Genomic DNA, 16,132 nt, shown 5'->3' on the forward strand with positions numbered 1-16,132 from the left:
TCTGTCATGGGTTTGGAGGGAAAGTTCCATCCTATGGAGAGTGGAAGGCGGGACATCAGGAGGAGGGGCTGTACTGTATAAATATGTGATGCCTGGGTGGTGAGAGGAACACACACAAGGAGACACTGAGAGACACTGGGATGTGACGAAGCAGCAGCTGGGAAGAAGAAGCTGTTGTGGGAGTCTGTGTGTCAGACAGGGTACTACTGTGTGTCAGAGTACCAACCTGATAGGTTCAGGTGTCTGTGGGTTAGCCAGAACTGATAGGTTCAGGGTCTGTGCTTTAAGTTAAGGTTCTGTGTGAACCAAACTGTGTGTATGTATGAGTGAAACTAAGCCACGTTACTTTAGTTTATTCACCTGATTGTTTTATTTTCCCTGTGTGTATTTAAATAAACCTTATTCTTTTTATTGTTTAAAAATCCATCCCTGGTCTGTGTGACTTCTTATAGGGAATGGTTGGTGGCAGCTTAGTGTAACTGTGTGACATATCCCAGTAGGTCTGGGTTTGTCACATTGTTCACTCCTGATGCCTACCCAATGCCCAGGCTAGACAACCTGATTGAAACCATAGGGGGTTGTCGGTTCATTTCCTCATTGGACCTGGTAAAGGGATATTGGCAATTAAGAATTGATCCCAGGGATCAAGAAAAGACCGCCTTTTGCAGCCCTTTTGGTCTCTATGAGTTTAGAGTCCTGAGCTTTGGTCTCAGAAATGCACCAGCCACATTCCAAAGGCTGATGGACCAGACCTTAGCAGGGCTCAGTGACTTTACTGTGGCCTACATTGACGACATAGGGATCTTCAGCAATACCTGGGAAGATCACCTGAAACACCTGGAGTTAGTGCTGCAGAGGTTAAGTGCAGCAGGGCTAACAGTAAAGGCGAGCAAGTGTCAGCTGGGTAGCCCAGAAATAAAATATTTGGGTCACATGGTAGGGGGAGGAGTGATAAAACCCCTAGAGGCCAAGATAGAAGCAGTTTGTGATTGGCCTAGACCCAACACCAAGAAAAAGGTCAAATCATTTCTTGGGTTGGTGGGCTACTACAGAAAGTTCATCCCGAGGTTTAGCGAGATTGCGGCTCCGCTGACCGATTTGACGAGGAAGAAGACTGATGACCGCATCCCGTGGACCAGCGACTGTGAGGAGGCGTTCCAGAGGTTGAAGGAGGCCCTCATCAACTATCCAGTGCTGCGTGCTCCAGACTTCGACCGGGAGTTCATCATCTACACCGATGCGTCTAACAGCGGGGCAGGAGCAGTTCTTTGCCAGGAGGATGAGAATGGTGACCAGCATCCAGTGTCCTACCTGAGTAGGAAACTCCAGAAAGGTGAGAGACATCTGGCAACCGTGGAGAAGGAGTGCCTGGCCATAGTCTACGCGATCCAGAAGGCCAAGCCTTACATCTGGGGAAGACATTTTATTCTGTGCACTGACCATTCACCACTGCAATGGTTAAAGACAATGAAAACCCACAATAGCAAACTTATGAGGTGGGCTTTAAACCTGCAAGACTATGACTTTGAAGTGAAGGTGGTCAGAGGGTCAGTGAACTGTGTTGCTGACGCCTTGTCAAGAAGACCTGAAGAATGAAGACGGCGAAAGAAACATGGACTATGTATATATTTTGATGACAAAAAGTTAAATGTATATGAAAACTCCTAGGTGGATCTCACCGATGGAAGCATTCACGCACCCAAACCTATTGAAATTTGAGAAAATAACGACATATAACGAGCTCCTAAATAAGGAAGGACTGTTAAAGACAAAAGATCAACTAGAGAGTCAAGGACTGACTCTTTCATGGTGGCCCCAACTACAACTGCAATCGATCTATAATCAGGATAAAAAAACAGGAGGATTTTATAGCGAATACACAGCACTTGATAAAATATTACTCACTACAGAAAAACAACAAACTCAGAAAGCATATAAGTTTTTATTGCAATGGGACACTCAAGATGAGGAGGTTAAGGAAACAATGGTAAAATGGTCAAAAAATTTGGGATATAGTATTGAACTTGAGAAATGGCAACAAATGTGGACTAAAAATCTTAAATTAACATTAGCAACATCATATAAGGAAAATTTGTATAAAATGTTTTATAGATGGCATCTCCCTCCATCCAGACTTGCAAAAATTTCTGCCAATATTTCGAATAAGTGCTGGAAATGTAAAAACCAAGAAGGAACCTATTACCACACATGGTGGACATGTGATATTGCAAAGAAATACTGGGTCAAACTGTATACATGGATCAAACAAATGACTAAACAAGAAATACAATTTAAGCCAGAAACTTTTTTATTGGGACTAATACCAAATAATATAAATAAGCAAAGTTATTACTTAATATCACATGTCCTTACAGCTGCTAGATTAGCATGGGCACAAGTATGGAAGGAGGGAGACCCACCAAAAGACGAAGTCATTATCAAAAAAATATTAGAGTGCGCTGAAATGGATAGACTTACAAAGAGACTAAAAGGGCAAGAAAAGTCAACTTACTATGAAAGCTGGAATATGTTCTACGAATGGTGGAAAGCAAAAACTTTGTAATAAACAGAAAATGACCAAAAGGAATAATGAGGAGAAGACACTGCTGAAAGAAATGTGTTATTATACAAAAGGCTTCAAGGCTAAGCTCTACAGTATGTATCGTTTGTAGATAAAGATTTAGGCATATGTGTGTATATATATGTCTATGTTTGGATATGTGTATATAAAGTAAAAAATAAAAAAATGGGAAAAAAAAAAGTTAAATGTACCTGTGTATTAAACATGATTGGTTTGTATCAATAAAGGTAACTTGATGTATTGTAAATGGTAAATGTTTAAATGCCTAATTGATATGGTTATCCTAGTGTAAGTATAAGTAAGTATGGTATTGTATGTTAATGTATAATTGTTTTTGTATGTTTTGGATCCAGGTTGTTTTTTGGAGAAAAGCACCTTAGCTTTCCCCCTACAAAACAACTTATAAAGAGGGGAGGTGTTACATACAGCACTGATGTTACCTGTCTGTCATGGGTTTGGAGGGAAAGTTCCATCCTATGGGGAGTGGAAGGCGGGACATCAGGAGGAGGGGCTGTACTGTATATATATGTGGAGTTTGTGTGGAGAAGTTAGAGAAGCTGGAGGAGAAGAGCTGAGAGAAGAAGCTTGAGTGGGAGTCTGTGTGTCAGACAGGGTACTACTGTGTGTCAGTCAGTACCAACCTGATAGGTTCAGGTGTCTGTAGGGTTAGCCAGAACTGATAGGTTCAGGGTCTGTGCTTTAGTTAAATGCGTTCTGTGTGAACCAAACTGGTGTATGTATGATTGAGACTAAGCCATGTTACTGTATCTTATCCACTTGATCATTTTATTTTCCCTGTGTGTTATTTAAATAAACCTTATTCCTTTATTGGTTAAAAATCCATTCCTGGTCTGTGTGACTCCTTACAGGGAATGGTTGGTGGCAGCTTAGTGAAACTGTGGCATATCCCAGTAGGTCTGGGGTTGTCACAGTCTGCATTCAGTTTTCTGTAACTTTCCCTATCTCCCTTGCATTTTGTTTTCCTTTTCTACTCTGCTATTTGTAAGGCCTCGTTGGACAGCCCTTTGCTTTCTTGCATTTCCTTTTCTTTGGGATGGTTTTTGTTGCTGCCTCCTGTACAATGTTGCGAGCCTCTATCCAAAGTTCTTCAGGCACTCTGTCCACCAAATCTAGTTCCTTAAATCTGTTCTTTACTTCCACTGTGTATTCATAAGGGATTTGGTTTAGATTATACCTGAGTGGCCCAGTGGTTTTTCCTACTCTCTTGAGTCTAACCTTGAATTTTGCTATGAGAAGCTGATGATAAGAGCCGCAGTCAGCTCCAGGTTTTATTTTTGCTGACTGTGTAAAGCTTCTCCATCTTTGGCTGCAGAGAATATAATCAATCTGATTTCGATATTGCCCATCTGGTGATTTCCATGTATAGAGTCGCCTCTTGTGTTGTTGGAAAAGAGTGTTTGTGATGACCAGCTTATTCTCTTGACAAAACTCTTTTAGCCTTTGCCCTGCTTCATTTTGAACTCCAAGGCCAAAGTTACCTGTTGTTCCTTTTATCTCTTGACTCCCTACTTTAGCATTTCAGGACCCTATAATGAGAAGAACAGCTTTCTTTGGTGTCAGTTCTGGAAGATGTTGTAAGTCTTCATAGAAATGGTCAATTTCAGTCTCTTCAGCATTGGTGGTTGGTGCATAAACTTGGATTACTGTGATGTTGAAAGGTCTGCCTTGGATTTGTATTAAAATCTTTCTATCACTTTTGAGATTATATCCCAGTACAGCTTTTCCCACTCTTTTGTTGACTATGAGGGCTACTCTACTTCTTCTATGGGATCCTTGCGCACAATAGTGGATATGATAATTGTCTGAATTGAATTGGTCCATTTTAGTTCACTGACGTCTGGGATGTCAATGTTTATTATTGCCATCTCCTGTTTGACCACATCCTGCTTCCCAAGGTTCATAGATCTTACATTCCAGGTTCCTATGCAGTATTTTTCTTTGCAGCATTGGACTTTCCTTTCACTTCCAGGCACGTCTGCAGCTGAGCATCCTTTCTGTATTGGCCTAACCACTCCGCTCTTCCTTAGTACCATGTTGGATGCCTTCTGACCTGAATGGCTCATCTTCCAGCATCATATCTTTTAGCCTTTTGTTTTTGTTCATGGAGTTTTCTTGGCAAAGATACTGGAGTGGCATTGCCAATTCTCACTCCAGGTGGATTGCGTGTAGTCGGAACTCTCCACTATGACCTGTCCATCTTGGGTGGCCCTGCACGGCACAGCCTGTAGCTTCTCTGAATTACTCAAGCCCCTTCGCCACAACAAGGCAGCAATCTGTGTAGGGGCCTTCCTGAAGTACTGGATTACAATACCCATCAACATGTGTAGAGACCACCAGATCCAGGAGGTTTGGTCCACAGTTTCTTTCCAAGCTGTTCCTTGGGATGAAGGAACCCCAAAAAGGCACCTTTTAATAATGATTAGTGGTTCCAATCTTCTATGGACCTGACCTTTGGCCGGAAATGAGTTCATCTACTATAAAGTGAAGCAGTGACCCATGGAAGTCTTTGTCAGTGGGCAACTCTTGCTCCATTACTGTACTGGATCCCGAGGACAATTAAAAGTGCTATAGGCATGTAGGTCTCACCTGTTGTGAGACTCCAACTCCCAGCATTCCTGCCTATCAGCCAGGATAACTAAGGTCGGTGGATCCTGGAGTCCCACAACTTCTGGAGGGCCCCGGGTTCCCCAGCCCTGGTGCTGCTGAATCAAGGAGGGAGGGGAAGGGTGGAGCAGGTAAGGAGAAAAGAGGAAGGTGTTGGAAATTTCAGGTGGGCCTTTTGAAAGGAGGGGGCATTTCCAAGGTAAGTGACTTGAATTGTTGTTATTGGACGCACACTCATTCCTTCAGAGAGCTGTCTCACTGGCCCTTGTGGATGAAAAAAGGAGAAATTAGGCTTTGCAGACAGCTAATGACCAGGTATCTATTTGTTCTCACTTGTGTGTCGGCTTCTGTTGGAAAATGGGCTGGCACGGGGTCACAACTATACCTGATGCCTTTATTGCTATTCTTTATCTTGAGGATAAGTGGGCGACTTAATCATGTCATCTGAGTCACTCACGGCAGGCAAGGCAACTCCTGACATTCTCCTGCTAGTTCTGGATTGGAGGGGGAGTGGGGGGGGAGGGAGGGTTGATCCTGAACCAGGCTCTTTGCTGAGCTGCATGCAGTGAGGGTTTCTGAGTGGCCTTCGAGCAGACTAGCCTCTCTCGACCACATGCGCCCCTTTCTATGCAGCTGCTCTGATCTCCTTCAAGGAAGGGCAGGATATAAAGATCATAAATATTATAAATAGAAGAGAAGTTGTCAGAAATATCCTTCCGAGCTGCAAGGCAACCGGAGGGGAGCAAAAGCGGAACTGCTGCTGAGTCAGGGCCTTCCTGCTTGCCGGGGCATAACCTTGAATGGGAGATACCCCTTGGCTGGCTGGCTGGCTAAGCACAGAGCCTGAGCAGTGCCAGCCAGCGCGCCAGCAGAGATTCAATACAGCCGAAACAGGCAGGCAGAGGGGGAAAAAAAACGCCCAGTAAAGAAAGAATAAGAAGTAGAAGACTGTATCCGAGAACTCTTGAGCATGTCAGGTGCTCTGTGGGCTTCTATGGAGCCAGGAAGTATATTTTCAGAGCCAACAGCAACACGGGTCCCAGGGCACTCTTGGGGGAATGGCTTCAGAAATCTACACAACATCCTTGCAGAATTTGGCAAAAGTGTGCTTTTTTTGGGGGTTGCAGCTCCCAGTCCCACCAGCCAGATTGGCCATGGGAGATAAGAGTCTAAAAGATATAACTTTTCCTAGCTCTGGCATGGTAGTTACATTAACATATTAACATGCCCAAGTTCTAATAACATGTGGGCTGTTTGCAAGTTGTCCGTAAATCTGTACTATTAATTCAATTGCTACAATCCCTCCTCCCTCCAAAGAAAAAGTGCACAGCTCTTGTGAATGCACGTGCTCCTGCCCAGTCTGTAGACCCTGCCCTGAAGGTGGTTGTGCACCTTTTGCTGAGCCACAGGGCCTCCGGTAAGGCATCCAGGAAGTGGAGTCCAGCTCAGGGAATCCTCTCTCCAAGGAGGTTGAGTTCTGCTGCCTTTTTCAGTCCCGAACAAAAGCCTTGTTCTTTACCCAGGCTCTCCACCCTATGATGAATTGTTTTTTAATGCTATTCCTTTATGATGCTTTGTTATTGTTTGATTATGCCTTTATTGTTGCTTTTAGTTTTTATCACTGCATGGTAAAGCACCTAATATGTTACACTGACAAGTAGTATATAAATGTATGGGAAATTGATGGGTTGATGAGTTTCAAACTAAATACGAAGGGAAATGTGTATTCCCTGGGATCAAAGCATTCTCTCCCCTCCCTTCCGTGATGCATATCTCAGCAATCAGACTTGCAAAGTGAGTTTCCATTTGCCTTCCAGTGACGAAGCACAAAGCTAAGCAGCTGAAAAGCAGCACAATGGAGGCAAGGAAAGGTGTCTTTTATCACTTTTGGGAGGTCTATTTCTAATTACGTGTTAAATTCATTATTTGAGAGAGAAAGTGTTATGTGTTATCATTGAGTCAAACAGTTACTCCCCAAACAGCCTGGCAACTAACTGTGCTGGATGGATGGTAGATTCAGGAGATACAGTCCAAAAATAGTTATCTTTTCCAAACTCTTGGCCAAATGCATGAACTGCCCCCAATGGATTTCTCCAAAGAGTCTATGTACCATCCAGCTCCTATAACAAAGAGCCTATGACCCCTTGGCTCCTTAAAATCATAGCCTGGGTTTCTGCCTCCTATGGAACACTTACTGACCCAGCTTCAAGCTTACAATTGCTTGCCTTTAAAGACATCTGATGCTAAGCCTGATTTCAGAGGTGAGCAGGTCCATCTTAGATCAGCACAAAGAATATGCTGAAGTTTGGGAAACACACTTCAGGGCAGATATCATCAGGCAGCATAAGCCTCATGGGCAAAAAGCAAGAGAAAAACTGAGCGTGGATCTCCCAGGCAACCAGCTTGGTCCATAAGGTGGAAACTGCAGGTCAGTGTTATTGTACAGATGTCTAATTAAGACTCAGTGTGCCATGCTTGACAAAAAGGTCGTGCAAAGGTGCCAGCTAAGCAAGGCTCGTTCAAGTGGTAGGAATGGGTCTTGAGAAATTCCTCATCCTCGCTGTGGACCTCCTACACTTGGGAAGCCAAAAGATCCTGAGTCGAAGTCAAAGCCAACATGACTCTCCAGGGCTGGGATAGGTTCTGGGAGTTCAGGGGCAATATTTTGCCTTCCCCACTCAACTCATCCTGGAATAGTACGATGGGTGCATCTCTTCCATCCCAATCTTCGGGGTCCTCCTACTTAGCTTTTGCAGAACTCCTTCAAGAATTCTGAATCTCTCTACCTCTTGTCCCAGCTTGGGGACCCCAAGTAGCCTGGTGATGCCTTTTGGTCTTGACTTGGACCATCCACCCTGCCTTGCCATGGAGTATCTGGACTCAAACAAGCCCCTCATTTGTCTAAGCTGCTTTCTTCAGCCCTTTTTGGCTACCTCAAACTTGTTGGAAACAAACACGTAACACTGATTGTTATGTTTCACGGCTTGACATCATGCTGGGTGAAAGACGCTTTACGTGGGCAGATCTCCCCATTCCTAAACAGCAGGCACTGCACCAATTGTTCTGTCCCTCACTGGTGGCTTCAGGTCATTCAGTGTAATTATAGCCTATATGGGCATGACCAGCTGAGAACACAACAGGGGATGGCTACGGCTTTCCTAATACAAAGCTGTACAGTGCCACCTGGTGGCCCAATATTGGCATAACAATACAGTATAGGGATATCCACAGAAGCAGCTACAGTACTGTACTTTTTTCTTCTAACTTCAAATGATTTTCATCCATGAGATGCGGTGTTTCTATGGTTATTGACATTTTTAAAAGTTAAGCATGGAAAGGACTCTGACTGTTCATGGTTCAGACAGGCATACAGGAGCACTCCAGTGAAAGTAAGTTGTATCTGCCAAAGTAACTTTTTTTGTATCCGCGGAGGCTTTCATGGCCGGGATCTAATGGTTGTTGTGGGTTTTTCGGGCTTCTTGGCCGTTTTCTGAAAGTGGTTCTTCCTAACTGTGACAAACCCAGACCTACTGGGATATGTCACACAGTTACACTAAGCTGCCACCAACCATTCCCTATAATAAGTCACACAGACCAGGGATGGATTTTTAAACAATAAAAGAATAAGGTTTATTTTAAATACAAACAGGGTAAATAAAACAATCAGGTGAATAAAATAAAGTAACGTGGCTTATTCTCACACACACAAGCATACAGTTTGGTTCACCTAGAACCTTTAACTTAAAGCACAGACCCTGAACCCATCAGTTCTGGCTAACCAACAGACCCCTGAACCTTTCAGGCTGGTACTCTGACACACAGTAGTACCCTGTCAGACACCCAGACTCCCACAACAGCTTCTTCTTCCCCAGCTGCTGCTTCGTCCCAACCCAGTGTCTCACAGTCTGTCTCAGCATCTACTCTTCACCACACAGGCATCACATATTTATACAGTACAGCCCCTCCTCCTGATGTCCCGCCTTCCACTCCCCATAGGATGGAACTTTCCCTCCAAACCCATGACAGACAGGTAACATCAGTGCTGTTATGTAACACCTCCCCTCTTTAAAAGTTGTTTTGTAGGGGGAAAGCTAAAAGTGCTTTTCACCAAAAAAACAACCTGCATAAAATACACAACAACATTTATACATACCATATAATACTTACATATACTTACACTCCAAGTTAACCATAGCAAATATGCATTTAAACATTTTACCATATACAGTACATCAATTTACCTTTATTAATACCAACCAATTTAAAACCAGGTACATTTTAACTTTTTGTCTTCATTATATACATATAGTCCATGTTCTTTCGCCGTCTTCAGTCTTCAGGTCTTCTTGATAAGGCGTCAGCAACACAGTTCACTGACCCTCTGACCACCTTCACTTCAAAGTCATAGTCCTGTAAGTTCAAAGCCCACCTCATAAGTTTGCTATTGTGGGTTTTCATTGTCTTTAACCATTGCAATGGTGAATGGTCAGTACACAGAATAAAATGTCTTCCCCAGATGTAAGGCTTGGCCTTCTGGATCGCGTAGACTATGGCCAAACACTCCTTCTCCACGGTTGCCAAATGTCTCTCACCTTTTTGAAGTTTCCTACTCAGGTAGGACACTGGATGCTGGTCACCATTCTCATCCTCTTGGCACAGAACTGCTCCTACCCCGCTGTTAGACGCATCGGTGTAGATGATGAACTCCCGGTCGAAGTCTGGAGCACGCAGGACAGGATAGTTGATTAACGCCTCCTTCAACCTCTGGAACGCCGCCTCACAGTCGCTGGTCCACGGGATGCTGTCATCAGTCTTCTTCCTCGTCAGATCGGTCAGCGGAGCCGCAATCTCGCCAAACCTCGGGATGAACTTTCTGTAGTAGCCCACCAACCCAAGAAATGATTTGACTTTTTTCTTGGTGTTGGGTCTAGGCCAATCACGAACAGCTTCTATTTTGGCCTCCAGGGGTTTTATCACTCCTCCCCCTACCTTGTGACCCAAGTATTTTCTTTCTGGGATACCCAGCTGCAGTTTGCTCTCTCTGCAGAGCCTAGGCCAAAGCACTTCCTCCCCTGGGTTAAAGCGCCTCTCCCTGCCTTCCTGGTCATCCCAAGCTTTCTTTCTGACCTTTTGAGCTGGCAGGGTCTCTGCTGATAGCTCTAGGTTTCTCCTTAGGTCATTCATCAAGGTGTCTATGTAAGTCACAACGTCTTGTGGGTCACCCTGGGCGATCTGCCCCCAACCCTGCTCGATCAAATCAAGGGGCCCCTTCACCCCTTTCCCAAATAAAAGTTCAAATGGACTGAACCCGGTACTGGCTTGTGGCACTGATCGATAAGCAACCAAAAGGGATTGCAGCTTCTGGTCCCAATTGTTTGGATTCTCTGCCAAGAAAGCCCTAATCATGCGCATTAGAGTCCCATTGAACTTCTCAGTTACCCCATCACTTTCAGGATGATAGGCAGTGGCTTCCCTGAGCTTAATTCCACAGATTTGCCATAAGCGTTTCATGAGCTTTGACGTGAACGATGTGCCCAAATCTGTGATTATCTCTGAGGCAAATCCCATCCTGGACATGTACCCCACCAAAGCATCGGCCACTGTGTTAGTTTCGATGTTTGTCAAGGGTATGGCTTCAGGATACCTTGTGGCATGGTCCACAATTGTTAGTATGAACCTATTCCCCCTCTTTGTGGCCTTGGGCAAAGGTCCCACAATATCCACCCCTATGCATTTGAACGGAGTGTCAATCACAGGCAAAGGGCACAACTTTGCTTTGGTCCTGTCGCGGTTATTCCCCTGCCTTTGACACACATCACATTGTTTACAGAACTCCCTGATCTGCTTCCCTATGTCAGACCAGTAGAAATTCTGTGTGATTCTCTGCTGTGTTTTGTTGACCCCTAAGTGTGCAGCAAACATGTCAGAGTGCCCCCTTTGTAAGATCATGGGGCGATACTTTTCAGGTACCACCAGCTGACTTCTGATCCCATCTCCCCCTTTTGAGATATTCCTCAGGGTTTCTCTATATAAAATCCCCTTTTTCTCCAGAAATCTCACTGGGGTCTCAGGTGTTAGCTGGGCGTCAGTCACCTGTTCAAAACACTTTTGGAGAGTGGCGTCTGCCTTTTGCTCCTGTCCAAATCTGCTGTCTGTGGTTAAGGTTTCCACCACAGCTTCTGAACTCCCCTCTGCTACCGTCTCTGGCTCATCATTACCCCCCTGAACTGTCCCTGTGGTGGCTTGTGAGCGTGTAATCACTAGCACCCGTTTCACATGTTCAGCCAGGTCATTTCCCACGAGCACGGCTGCTGGCAGAGTCGATGAAATCGCTATCCGCCAATCTCCCCTCCAGCCTTGAAAGTTGACAGGTACCTCTGCTACTGGCAGAGAGATTATCTGCCCCTCAATCCCTGCCACCTTTATGCTCTCATTTGGGATTATAAACTCCCGAGGAATAATATCTGGATGGCACAGGGTTACCTGGGAACAAGTGTCCCGCAGCCCCCTATACTGACGGTCAAGTATTCCTACGTCCACCCCTGCTGTCTCAAACAACTGAGAATCTGTTTTTATCAGCAAGCAGCGCTTTACCTCCACAAGAGGACCATTTTCCTCAGCCTGATCAGCATAGGTAGCTGTTCCAGACTGAGTAGTCATGGCAACAGGCTCCCTCTGTGACAATGAGCTTTGCTCTTTCTGGACACAGAACACAGCTTTTGGCTTGGTCCCACTAGCATTCTGAGGCACCATTCCCTTTAGCTGCTTTAATTTCTGACACTCTGAGATTAGATGACCCTTTCCCTGACAGAAATAACATTTTCTGGTATATTTTGATTCTCTCTCATCTTGTTTTGGTTTTCCCTCCAAAATCTGAGGTCTTTGTTTCATGCCTGAGGGCTTCCCTTCACCATGGGCCCCTCCCCCTTGCTGGCTTTTCCCTGGTCCCTGAGAGTACTTGCTGTAGGTTTCTTTGGGTTTACCTACAGATTTCCCCTCACCCAAGGGCTTTCTTATTTGGGAGATAAAATCTGCGATCTCTGCGGCTGCTGCCACAGATTTCGGTTTCCTTTCCCTCACCTGGAATTTCAATTCCCCCTGCAGGACTGAATAGAACTGTTCCAGGGCTATCAAGTCTTTAAGCTGCTCATAGGTCTCTATTCCCTCCTGCGATAGCCATTTCTCAAGCAGCCTCACCAATTGGGCCCCCACTTGGGTAAAAGTCTGTTCTGGTTTTTTAGTGAGGGACCTGAATCTTTGTCTCAGCTGCTCTGCATTTATCCCATGTCTTGCAAACACCAGTTTTTTAAACTCTGCAAAATCTTTCATCAATTCCTCAGGCATCTCGGCATAAACCTCAGCCAGGCTACCACTGATTAAAGACCGCATGATGGTCATCTTCTCAGTTTCCCTCACTGAGAAGTCCACAAACGCTCTTTCCACTAAGGAAAAGAACACCTCAGGACAATCTCCCTTGTGGTACACAGGGAATTTCTTCAGGTCAGCCTTAGACAGTTGGCCTCCCTCAGAATCCCTATTATTATTATTGTTCTGGTTCATCAGTTCCAGTTTTCTTAATTCAAACGCCATCTTCTCTCTCTCCATTCTTTCTTCTCTCTCCATTCTCTCTCTCTCTCGCTCTAATTCAAATGCCATTTTCTCTCTCTCTAATCTTTCCTCCATTTCCCTCACCCTCAGTTCATGCTGTTGGGCTAGGATCAATTTTCTAAGTTCTGGGTTCTGCTCTCCTGTGCTGTCACCTTGCACTGAGCCAAATTCATCCTCAGAACCTTGGTCAATCTGGGGGTCTTTCACTTCACTCATGTCTGCTACTTGGCTTCGAGTCAAGGGCATAACCCCCCCCTCAGAACAGGCTGCTTTAAAAAGTCAAGCCTCAAAATAAAACGACCACTTTTTTTCCTTCTTGCCTCAGAACCAGCTCTCCTAGAGATTGCTGCTGTTCTTCAGCACTAAATTTGCAACAGTATCGAGTCAGAGCCTACCCCCCTCTGCTGGGCCTCTCAGCTGGCAAGCTAGCTCACTGTTGCTACGCAGTTTTGCCTCAGCGTTTTCCCGCCAAAACTAGGCTGCCTCAGAGCACCTTAATCTAAGTCTCCCCAGTTGGCACGTTCTTCTACTAGCGCACCTCCCCGTGAGGTCCACCTAGAAGATTACCTACGCGCCTCAAACTGTCCCTGACTAGATCCCCCTTGCTCTGGGCACACTTGCCAAGGCTTTGCTGGACCGCTGGACAACTGGACCAGTCGTATCCCACCGCTGGACACCAATCAATGTGACAAACCCAGACCTACTGGGATATGTCACACAGTTACACTAAGCTGCCACCAACCATTCCCTATAATAAGTCACACAGACCAGGGATGGATTTTTAAACAATAAAAGAATAAGGTTTATTTTAAATACAAACAGGGTAAATAAAACAATCAGGTGAATAAAATAAAGTAACGTGGCTTATTCTCACACACACAAGCATACAGTTTGGTTCACCTAGAACCTTTAACTTAAAGCACAGACCCTGAACCCATCAGTTCTGGCTAACCAACAGACCCCTGAACCTTTCAGGCTGGTACTCTGACACACAGTAGTACCCTGTCAGACACCCAGACTCCCACAACAGCTTCTTCTTCCCCAGCTGCTGCTTCGTCCCAACCCAGTGTCTCACAGTCTGTCTCAGCATCTACTCTTCACCACACAGGCATCACATATTTATACAGTACAGCCCCTCCTCCTGATGTCCCGCCTTCCACTCCCCATAGGATGGAACTTTCCCTCCAAACCCATGACAGACAGGTAACATCAGTGCTGTTATGTAACACTAACGTTTCGCCAGTCTCTGTGGCCGGCATCTTCAGAGGACAGCAAACTGTGCTCTGGGTAGGCTTGAGAGTGGGTGGAGTATTTGTGGCTGTGAGAAGGCTAGTTTGTGAGGTAGGCTATTGTCCTAATCAGGAGATGGTTGATTAATGTGTTTTGTTGTGGATGTATTGTTTTGATAAAGAGGGGAGATTCTCTGTCCCTGTGGTTGATGGGTGTCATTAGCTGGTCTTTTGTGTGCAGTAATCCCCTGACCTTGTGGCTGGGTAGAGTTCGTTGACCTTTTGCACTCTGTGTTTTTGAGAGCTGGGAGCCAGGTTTTGTTGAGTTTCAGACATTCCTCCTTCCGGTTGAAGGAGCCTTCTCACAGCCACAAATACTCCACCCACTCTCAAGCCTACCCAGAGCACAGTTTGCTGTCCTCTGAAGATGCCGGCCACAGAGACTGGCGAAACGTTAGGAAGAACCACTTTCAGAACACGGCCAAGAAGCCCAAAAAACCCACAACAACCATAACTTTTTTTTGTTGGGTTGGTTGTTGCTGCTGCTGGTTGGTTGTGTGTTCTGTGCTGTAAAGTCAGAATTGAATTATAGCAACCCTAATAGGGCTTTCAAGGTAAGTGAGATATTCAAGGAGTGGTTTTACCAGTCACGCTCCTTGAAACCCTCTTCTCCAGAGTCTTAATCCATCACTCTATCCACTACACCACACTGCTTTTGGTTAGGTGGGATAAAATCTGAACAGGCCAGGCCTGAGCCTCAGTCTTCTTCTGATTTTGTGGCTCCAGTCTCCATTTGGATTGATGACTGCACAAATGCAAAATCTTTCACTATTTCAATTTTTTTGTTCTTAATGTTAAAGTAGAGTTTTCTGCAGTCATGATGTTGGTCTTCTTAATGTTCAGCTGCAGTGCTGCTTTGGTACTTTCTTCTTTTACTTTCACTAAAAGCTGTTTCAAGTCATTGCTGCTTTCTGGCAGTAAGATGGTGTAATCTACATACAGTACCTTAAGTTACTGATGTTTCTGCCACCAATTTTCACTCCTCCTTAATCTGAATCTAGTCTGGCTTTCCTTATGAAATGTTCTGTGTACAGATTGAGCAGACGCAGAGATAAAATGCACCATTGCCTATTGGAAATCATGCTATAGCTGTTGGAAACAAGGGCAATGGTGAAGAAATTAGAAAAGATCATCATGTGTAAAGATGTGTTACTGGAGACCAGGACTAAGATCAACCACATGTTTGTATTCCTGATCTCAATGTACAGGTGGACAGTGATGAAAACTGACAGGAAGAAAATTGATTTGTTTGAAATGTGATGCCAGAGGAGAACTTTGTACATACCCTGTGCTGCCAGAAAGATGAACAAGTGGGTCCTAGAGCAAATAAAGCCTGAAATATCTCTGGAGGCAAAAATGACAAAACTGAGGCTATCTAACTTTGGGCAAGACATGAGAAGGCAGAATTCTCTGGAAAATACAATAATTCTTGGAAAAGTTAAAGGCAGCAGGAAAAGAGGAAGGCCAAATACAAGATGGATCCACTTCCTTAAAGAATGCAAAGGCTTGTGTTTACAAGAGCTGAGCAGGGCTATGGAAGACAGGACATTTTGGAGATAGGTCATGGGCCAGAGGCAATTGGATGGCATGTAACAATGAATAGCATGCCACTGACCAGGGATGATGGGAGTTTCTGTCCACCAATATCAAGGGGCACCCGTTCTTCACCTCTGTGGTAAAATCTGCACAATCAGTCTGGGTGTCCCCACTCCAGTCACATGATGCAGAGACACCAATTTGTCTGTCAATATCTCAAGGGCCAGAGGTTTCCCCACTCCTGTTTCCAAGGTCTGCACGGATCAAGCAGAAAATACAGTCCTATCTTTTCTGAGGGTCCCTATTCTGTGGCATAATCTGGATCAGAATCTTGATACCAAAGTGGAGATCGGAGGGAATTTCTCTGTTTTTCCTTTTGAGGCACCAGGGTGGCTGACCAAGGAAATGACAATGAGAAGGAAACATCAGTCTGGCAACATGGCCGGACTCTTCTCTATCAGCCCCCTGTCCTGTGAGCTCAAGAGTGCCCGTA

The sequence above is a fragment of the Pogona vitticeps genome, chromosome 2 (genome assembly GCF_051106095.1).
Source record: "Pogona vitticeps strain Pit_001003342236 chromosome 2, PviZW2.1, whole genome shotgun sequence".
NCBI lineage: Eukaryota > Metazoa > Chordata > Lepidosauria > Squamata > Agamidae > Pogona > Pogona vitticeps.